General features: G+C 43.3%; 1 long non-coding RNA gene across 1 annotated transcript in view; it reads left to right on the forward strand.

Moving 5' to 3' along the window:
• Positions 1-9,376, forward strand: part of LOC112426520 (uncharacterized) — a 31,202-nt gene that overhangs the window by 17,488 nt on the left and 4,338 nt on the right. Inside the window, exon 2 of the long non-coding RNA XR_011612790.1 lies at positions 910-1,029. This is a non-coding gene — a long non-coding RNA (uncharacterized lncRNA). The remainder of the gene's footprint in view (positions 1-909; positions 1,030-9,376) is intronic.

Genomic DNA, 9,376 nt, shown 5'->3' on the forward strand with positions numbered 1-9,376 from the left:
AGAGAGAGAGAGAGAGAGAGAGTAGAGCGTGGGAGAGAGAGGGAAAGAGAGAGAGAGAGATACTTTTAAACAGATTTTGTGAGAACTCACTATCACGAGAACAGCAAGGGGGAAGACCAGCCCCATGATCCAATCACCTCCCACCGGGCCTCACCTCCAACACTTGGAATCACAATTCAACATGTGATTTGGGTGGGGACACACAGCCAAACCATATCAGTCAGCTAGTTGCATTCTGAGTTCCTTTCAAACAACTCCTCTTTTCTCCATTCTTTTGCTCATGGCCTTGCAACCATATCCCCCGCCAGTGGACACTGTCCCTTCAAACAGCTGGTTTACATTATCTGTTTCTGGCTTCCTCCTGGGTACTTACACATTTTTAAACCAAACCTAGTTTCCCTATCAGCTCCCCCTTTTGCCTTGAAAAGGGAAAAGAAAGCAAGTCCTTTAAGCCAAGACACCAAACCATTTTTCTTCTGGGAAAGCAGGCTTCATAAAACCACGTGATTCTTTTTATTAAAAACTAGCAAAGCAGGAAAACAAAGTAGCCACAAGGTGGCAGAATAGGAGAGATTTTATTTTTCTGCAGGATAATTGATGAGGAAATGTGTGAAATGGTACTGTCTTAGGAAGTCGCCTGTTGTGATGTATTGATAATGTAGCATATAAAAAATTGAAGGAAAGAGGGAGGCAGGTCAAATGCTGCTGAAAAGTCAAGTAAAATAAGGACCGAAAATATGTCCATCTGATTTTGTATCCTGGAGATAACAGGTGGCCTTAGAAAGACCTGTACCTATGGGGTGCGGAGGCAGCAGCCTCACCAAAATCTCTGCCATTGTCTGTGCTTCTGTCTGTTCCTGCTCATCTACAGATGAGAGGAGAAGAATTAATAACTCCATTTTCTATCAGCAGCTTGGGATACAGTTGAAGCTGGTTGAGGGTAGCAAAGAGGAAGACGGACTGATTTGATGCTTGGCTGATGGGACCAGAGGCTGCAAGTGGAGCAAGGCGCAGGATCGCCCCCAACAGGTCAGCCAGAAGCTGAGCTGCATCCCACAGCCACCTAATGCGGGTGGTACTTCCTTTCTTCCTCTGTGTATTGTGAGAAGGTTTCTGTGATTAGGGGTATTAAATGTTGGTTTATTTTTGTTATTTATATATAAATAGAATTTACAGTACAAACTACAGGACTGGTACACATTATGGTCCCTTTTAAAAATGGAAAAGTCTGTTATTTTGACAACTTTGAGAAACATGGCAATGGCTATTGGCTCTAATCTTCGTTTCATTGATTTCCACTCACAAGAGGAAACTGTCTTCTACACAACTTCCAAAGCAAACTTCTAAAAGTGGAAATGAGTGAGATCGCTTCACTCCACTGCTCAAAATCTCCAGCGTCTTCCCATCACTCTGGAGATTTGGGGTTCATGGGCTTCCCTGGGGATTCTCAGATGGAGGGAGATCTGAAAATGGGTGTCTTAAATTTGGGGATGCTGAGATTTCAGGTGATACCTTTGGGAGGAAGGACTGTGAAGGAGTTGGATGAGGAATCTGCTGAAGTTTGGTGAAGATCAATAATTGACAGCATCTGCAGAGCTGAAAAATCTGAGGCCTATGGGGAGTGTGTTGGTAGGAGATAAATGAATGGGACGACTTGTGAGAAGTTAGTAAATTAGAGAACTATAGGTTTTAGTGATTGTGGGGGCCAGAGGCTCAGGTTTGGGGGATATTTTTAGGGATTCAGTGTTGACAGTCTATAGAGGTCAGTGATTTGCTGTTTGTGGATTGGTTGGGATATACAGAATTCAGGGGTTGGAGGAAGTTGTGGGATTCAGTGTTTGGAGGGGCCAGTGGTGGTCAGTGAAGAGATACTTCTGGGAATTAGTGATTGGGGTTGCCTGTGGGTAATGGTGATTAGGATCTGTGGGGTCTATGCTTGGGATATTTCTTTGTTGGTGGAAGCTATGACAATCAGGAATTTACAGGAGGTACTGTGAAGTTAGTGACGTGAGTTATTTGAGAGTCCACTGTGATTTGCTCTTGATTGATGACTGTAGAAGTCAATTATTGGAGAATTGCTGGATATTTTGTGAGTCTATCAGGATCCATTTGGTGATCAGTGGAAATCAGTGGTGAAGGGGAGTCTAGGATTCAGTTGAGAGGCTTCTGTGGATGTTGTGATTTAGGGGTGTAGGAAAGCCTGCAATCAGGGGATTTCTGTGGACTCAGGGATCTATGGTTTCAATGATTTGATATGGGGGAGTGTTAACTGGAAGTATGTGATTTGAGAGTTTTTCAGGCATCAATGAATTGGAGCCAGCATGGCTCAGTGGTGGGGGATCTGTGAAGGGCAGTTTTTAGAGGTTGTATTTTTACTGACCTTTAAAGATAAATTATATATTGTTGAGTGTGGGGTTGGGGGGGAACATGTTTCAGAGACAAGCCCACAAAGATGAGAAAGAATCAACATATAAACACTGAAAATTCAAAAAGCCAGAGTGTCTCTTCTTCTCCAATGGCCACAACACCTCTCCAGCAAGGGCATAGAACTGGACTGAGGCTAAGAGGAATGAATTGATGGAAATAGGATAACCTTCTACAAAAATTAACTCAACATGGATCCAATAAGATTTAAATGTAAAATGCAAAACCGTAAAACTCTAGAAGGAAATCTAGGCAATACCATTCAGGACATAGGCATGGGCAAAGATTTCATGATGAAAATGCCAAAAGTAATAGCAACAAAAGCAAAAATTGACAAATGGGATCTAATTAAACTAGAGAGTTTCTGCACAGCAAAAGAAACTATCAACCTACAGAATGGAAGAAAATTTTTTCAATGCATCTATCTGACAAAGGTCTAATATCCAGAGTCTATAAGGAACTTAAACAAATTTACAAGAAAAAGCAAACAACCCCATTAAAAAGTGGACAAAGGACATGAACAGACACTTCTCAAAAGAAGACATTTATACAGCCAACAAACATATGAAAAAAGCTCAACATCACGAGCGTTAGAGAAATGCAAATCAAAATTACAGTGAGATACCATCTCATGCCAGCCAGAATGGCAATTATTAAAAAGTCAAAAAACAACAGATGCTGGTGAGGTTGTTCAGAAAAAGCAATGCCTTTACATTGTTGGTGGGAGTGTAAATTAGTTCAACTATTGTGAAAGATGGTGTGGTGATTTCTCAAAGACCTAGAACCAGAAATACCATTTGACCCAACAATCCCATTACTGGGTATATATCCAAAGGAATATAAATTATTCTCTTATAAAGATACATGCACACATATGTTCATTACAGCTATTCACAATAGTAAAGACATGGAATCAACCCAAATGTCCATCAATGATAGACTGGATAAAGAAAATGTGGTACATATACACCATGGAATACTATGCAGCCATAAAGAGGAATGAGATCATGTCCTTTGCAGGGACATGGATGGAGCTGGAAGCCATTATCCTCAGCAAACTAACACAGGAACAGAAAAACCAAACACCACATTCTTTCTGATGACTAGCAGAGAGTAATGGTCATAGCTTTACTTATACTTTCCATTTTTCATGCAAGTCCCTTTTTTGAATAACTCAAACCTGGAACCATACAGAAAGTAATTCTGAGAAGTATAGTTCCCCGTTTAACTAAGTTAGCAGAACAAAACCCACCTATGTGGTCAAGAGGATCACTCTTGGCAGACTTGAGCTGAGACCCAAAGTATGACAATTTGTTAACCATGTGAAGCATGTGGGAAGGGCTTTCAGACAGGGAACAGTGAGTGCAAAGGCTTGGCCTATGTGACAGAAAACAGACCAGGGTGGCTGAGTCACAAGGAGAAAGGGAAAATGGTATGAAATAAATTAAGCTATATAGGGAGAGTGGCTAGATTATGTGGGGCCTTATAAAGTAAGGAGTTTGTGGCCTGGCACAGTGGCTCACACCTGTAATCCTAGCACTCTGGGAGGCCGAGGCGGGCAGATCACGAGGTCAGGAGATCGAGACTATCCTGGCTAACATGGTGAACCCGTCTCTACTAAAAAATACAAAAAATTAGCTGAGCGTGGTGGCAGGCCCCTGTAGTCCCAGCTACTCAGGAGGCTGAGGCAGGAGAATGGCGTGAGCCCAGGAGGCGGAGCTTGCAGTGAGCCAAGATCGTGCCACTGCACTCCAGCCTGGGAGACAGAGCAAGACTCAGTCTCAAAAAAATAAATAAAATAAGGAGTTTGAATTTTATTTAAAGTGCAAGTTACTGAAGGGTTTTAAGCAAAGAAGTAACTATCAGATTTGAGTTTTTAGATCACAGTGTATGGTATAAGCAAGAATGGATTGTGAATGGGGCAAGGGAAGAAGAACTAGCAAACATCTTTGCATATAAATTTGTGTGTGTGTGTGTATTTCTGTAATCCAGATTCCTAGAAGCTGAATTTTCTTGTCAAAAAGTAAGCACGTTTTAACTTTAAATATGTATCCAAACTGCTTAAGTATTATCTCCTTGAAGAGCCTTCTATGACCCTGCCATCCAGGTTTGCATATTTGTTCTTTACTTTGTGGCACTCTATGTATTTTCTTCCTAGAACTGAAAATAATGTGTAAGATTTTGTTTATTTATTTTTATATTGTCTATCTTTTTGGTGTAGGCATGACCTTGTTTTATTTCCTATTATACTCATGATATAGTAGGCACTAAATGAAGATCTGGGCCAGGTGTGGTGGCTCACACCTGTAATCTCAGCATTTTGGAAGGTTGGGTAGGGAAGATTGCTTGAGGCTAGGAGTTGGAGACCAGCCTGGGCGACATAGTGAGACCCTACCACTATGAAAAATTTAAAAATTAGCCCTGTGTTGTGGTGGGCACCTGTAGTCTCAGCTACTCAGGAGGCTGAAGTGGGAGGACCACTTGAGCCCACAAGTTGGAAGCTTCAGTGAGCTCCCTCCACTCCATGATGGCACCACTGCACTCAAGCCTGGGTAACAGAGTGAGATGCTGTCTCAAAAAAAAATAGATGTTGAATAAATAATTTCTGGTACACTTTGTATATTTATCCCCACCAAAATCTCATGTTAAATTGTAATCCTCAATGTTGGAGGTGAGGTTTGGTGGGAGGTGATTGGATCATGAAGGCAGATCCCTCATGAATGGCTGGGGCTATCCCCTTGATGAGAAGTGAGTTCACACCAGATCTGGTGATTTTTAAAGAGTGTGGCACCTCCCCCTCACTCTCTCTCTCTTTCTTGCTCCTGTTTTTGCCATATGATGTGCCTGCTCTTGCTTCTCCTTCTGCCATGCATAAAAGCTCCCTGAGGCTTCCCCAGAAGCTGATGCCAGCACTGTTTCCTATACAGCCTGTAGAACCACAAAGCAATTAAAAACCTCTTTCTTTATAAATTACCCAGTCTCGGGTATTTCTTCATAGCAATGCAAGAATGGTCTAATACAATTTCCCCACTAAAACCTCTGCACAAACTTATACCTTCAGCAACAGCATATAAAAGTCTAGTTTGCAAATTCCTAAACCAAAAGGAATATTACTGTCTTAGGAGGGGGGAAAGTTTAAATGATATTTTATTATTTATATTTTTAAATTAAAGCTATTATATATCTCTACACACTAACCAGAATGACAAAAACACACAAAAACCTCACAACATGAAATATTAGAAGAATGTGGAGCAACCAGAATTGTCATACATAGTTGATGGAATATAAAATGATACAACCACTGATTTATATACTAGTGAATGAAAAAGCCAAAAACAAGGCACATCACTTAAATTTAGAACATTCAAGAAAAAGAACCAGCTGGGTCTGGTGGCTCATGCCTGTAATCTCAGCTCTGTGGGAGGCTGAGGCAGGAGGATCACCTGAGGTCAGGAGTTCGAGACCAGCCTGGCCAACATGGAGAACTCCGTCCCTGCTGAAAATATAAAAATTACCCGGGTGTAATGGTATGTGCCTGTAGTCCAAGCTACTCAGGAGGCTGAGACAGGAGAATCGCTTGAACCCAGGAAGGGGAGGTTGCAGTGAGCTGAGATTGCACCACTGCACTCCAGCCTGGGCAACTGAGCAAAATTCCCTTTGAAAAAAACAAAAAAACAAACAAAAAAAGAAAAAAAAAGGTCACGTGCTAAATCAGAATGACATTTTTAACAGGAACACTGGAAGCTAGAAAATTATATAGAAATGCCTTCAAATTTCTGAGGAAAATGATTTTTAACCTAGAGTTCTTTTTTATGTTGTTTTTCTTTTTTTAATACCCTGCCAACATCTGTATTTAACCTAGAGTTTTATATCCAGCCAAACTATCCATCACGTGTAAGAGTGAAACAGTTTTACAAATGAGAAGCTGAAAATTTTACTTCCATGTATCCTTTCTTGGGAAGTTGCTGGAGGAAGAAATTCATGAAATGAGGGAAGAAACTAAGAAATAGAAAGATCTGGGATCCAAGAAATAGGAGATTATACACAAGAGGGAAGTAAAGGGAACTCCTAGGATAACATGAAAGGAAAGTCCTGGGGCCACGTGCAGTGGCTTATGCCTGTAATTCCAGCACTTTAGGTGGCCAAGGTGGGCGCATTATTTGAGGTCAGGAGTTTGAGACCAGCCTGACCAACATGGTGAAACCCCATCTCTACTAAAAATACAAAAACAAACAAACAAAAAAATAGCTAGGTGTGGTGGGTGCACACCTGTAGTCCCAGCTACTCGGGAGGCTGAGGCAGGAGAATCATTTGAACTTGGGAGGCGGAGGTTGCAGTGAACCAAGGTCGCGCCACTGCACTTCAGCCTGAGCGACAGAGGGAGACTCCATCTCAAAAAAAAAAAAAGGAGAATCCCAAGGTGAAAGTGAGCAAAAACACAAATAGCTGACTGAAGAGGGTGACGCGCTCCCTCTCCAGCTGAATGTGTCACCTTGTTCAAAAGAAAGAGATGGAGGAATAAAGAGGAGGGAAAGAAATTACAAGTAAATAAATGAGGATTTTTACTTATATATTAGTTCTACTGCTTTTTTGTTTTATACATCACCATTATCTGCTTTTATCTTTATTATTTTGTTTCTTTTGTTTTTATATTAATGTTTTTACTAGTTTTTTGAGAATTTAATTCATTTCTTAATTTTCTTCCATTTTGATGGAAATGTCCTGGCATCTGAGTGCTGACTCCCTTCAGCCCCCTGTCAGACTAGCAGAGCTCTTGCTGGCCCCAGGTTCTATGCATGCAAAAATGAGAGGCAAAAACTGCCAGGCAAATCAGCAGTTGCAGTAAAAGGCAGGGCTCTGGGAAGCTGGAGTGGAAGGTTGGTGGCTGCTAGGTGGAGCCAGAACACTTGCAAGTGGGGCCATAGTTGGCTTCTGGTGCAACTTGAAGCCTGGTCTAATTATTTCACCAAACTAAGATGGTGAGGTCAGCATCCCATTCACTCTTTTCTGTCCCTCTCTCTGCACCCCACTCTCACCAAGCCTGGGCAGCAGGCCAAAGAGGCCAGTTAAGAAATCTCTGCAGGTGCCACAAAGGAAATGAGACCATGAAAAGAAAGTGAAGGGGCCACCATGCCCAACCAAGAGAGAGGAAAGGATAAACCAGACAGGAGAGCAGATGGCACTGCAGAGGGCACAAGGCCCTGTCTTAGCTTTTGGAGAGTGACAGGGTATGTGTGTATGTGGGGGGGGGGGGGTGTGTGTGTGTATGTGTATTCATTCTCCTGATCCACTCTGCCCATCTTATTTCAGCAAAATAGGCTTCAAGCTCTGAAATTCTTTTCTCCAGTCTACTTGGTTATTAATACTTGTGGCTTCATTGTGAGGTTCTTGTGTTGTGTTTTACCGATCCATTGGGTCACTTATGTTCCTCTCTAAACTGGTTTTTCTGGTTAACAATCTCTGTAATGTTTTATCACAGTTCTTAGCTTCTTTCCATTGGGTTAGAACATGCTCCTTTAGCTCAGCAATGTTTGTTATTACCCACATTCTGAAGCCTACTTCTGTCAATTCATCCATCTCAGCCTCTGCCCAGTTCTGTGTCCTTGCTGGAGAGGCATTGCAATCATTTGGAGGAGAAGAGGCACTCTGGCTTTTGGAGTTTTCAGGTTTTTTGATTCTTTCTCATTTCATGAGTTTACCTAGCTTTGATCTTTGAGGCTGCTGACCTTTGGATAAGTTTTTTGTGGAACTTTTTTGTTGATGCTGTTGTTGCTGTTTGTTTTTCTTCTAACAGTCAGGCTCCTCTTCCATAGGGCTGCTGCAGTTTGCTGGGGGTCCCTCCCATACTTGGAGGTGTCACCAGTGGAGGCTGGAAAACAGCAAAGATTGCTGCCTGCTCCTTCCTCTGGGATTTCTGTCTCAGACGGGCACCAACCTAAGACCAGGAGGAATGCTCCTGTATACAGTGTCTGGTGACCTCTGTTGGGGAGATCCCCCCAGTTAGGAGGCTTGGGATCCAGAACCCACCTAACAAATCACTCTAGCTGCCCCTTCGCAGAGGGGGTGTACTGTGCTGGGTGGAATCCCACTCGTCCAGACTGCCTGGATTCCTCAGAGCCAGCAGGGGGAAAAGACTAAGTCTGTTGATCCATGGAGATACAACCACCCCTCCCCGCAGGGGCTCAGTCTCACAGAAATCAGAGTTCTGTTTCTAAACCCCTGGCAGGAATTGCTGAAGTTCCTGCAGGGAGGCCCCACCCAGTGAGGAGGATTGATCAGGGTCTGGCCTAAAGAGACAGTCTGGTCATAACCTGTTAGAGCTGCTATGCTGTGCTGTGGGGAATTCCTCCTGGGTCCAAACTGCCCAGTCTCCCCAGCACTGGCAGGGGAAAAATGGCAGACTGGAGCTGCAGTGATGGCTGCCACTCCTCCCACCAGGAGCTCAGTCATCTTAGGCAGCAGGAAGCCACAGTGATGGTAGCCACTCCTTCCCCTGGGAACTCAGCAGCCTTAGGCAGTCTCCAGCCTAGTGGCTGCTGAGAATCTGCACAGCTCCGTGGTAGGCTCTCTTCAGCCTCATGGCTACACACCAAGGCCCTTGTGGTGTGGGCTCATGAAGGGGATCTCCTGATCTGTGGGTTGCACAGATCCATGGAAAAAGTGTGGTTTCCTGGGCAGGGTAGCACACTCACTCACTGCCTCCCTTGGCTGCAGGTGGGAGCTCCCTTTACCTTGCGTGGCTCCCAGGTGGACTGTTGCACCACCCTGCTTTTCCTCACTCTCCGTGAGTCGTGCCAATTGCCTAGTCAGTCCCAACAGGAGAACCTGGATACCTCAGTCACCAGTGCAGGATTCACTCACTGTTTTCATTCTTCTCAGTGGGAGCCTCTGTCTGCAGCTGTTTCTTGTGAATTGTATCTTAATATAGATATCATTTTTTAAAATTCCA

This window comes from Macaca nemestrina, chromosome 14 (assembly GCF_043159975.1).
Source record: "Macaca nemestrina isolate mMacNem1 chromosome 14, mMacNem.hap1, whole genome shotgun sequence".
Lineage (NCBI taxonomy): Eukaryota > Metazoa > Chordata > Mammalia > Primates > Cercopithecidae > Macaca > Macaca nemestrina.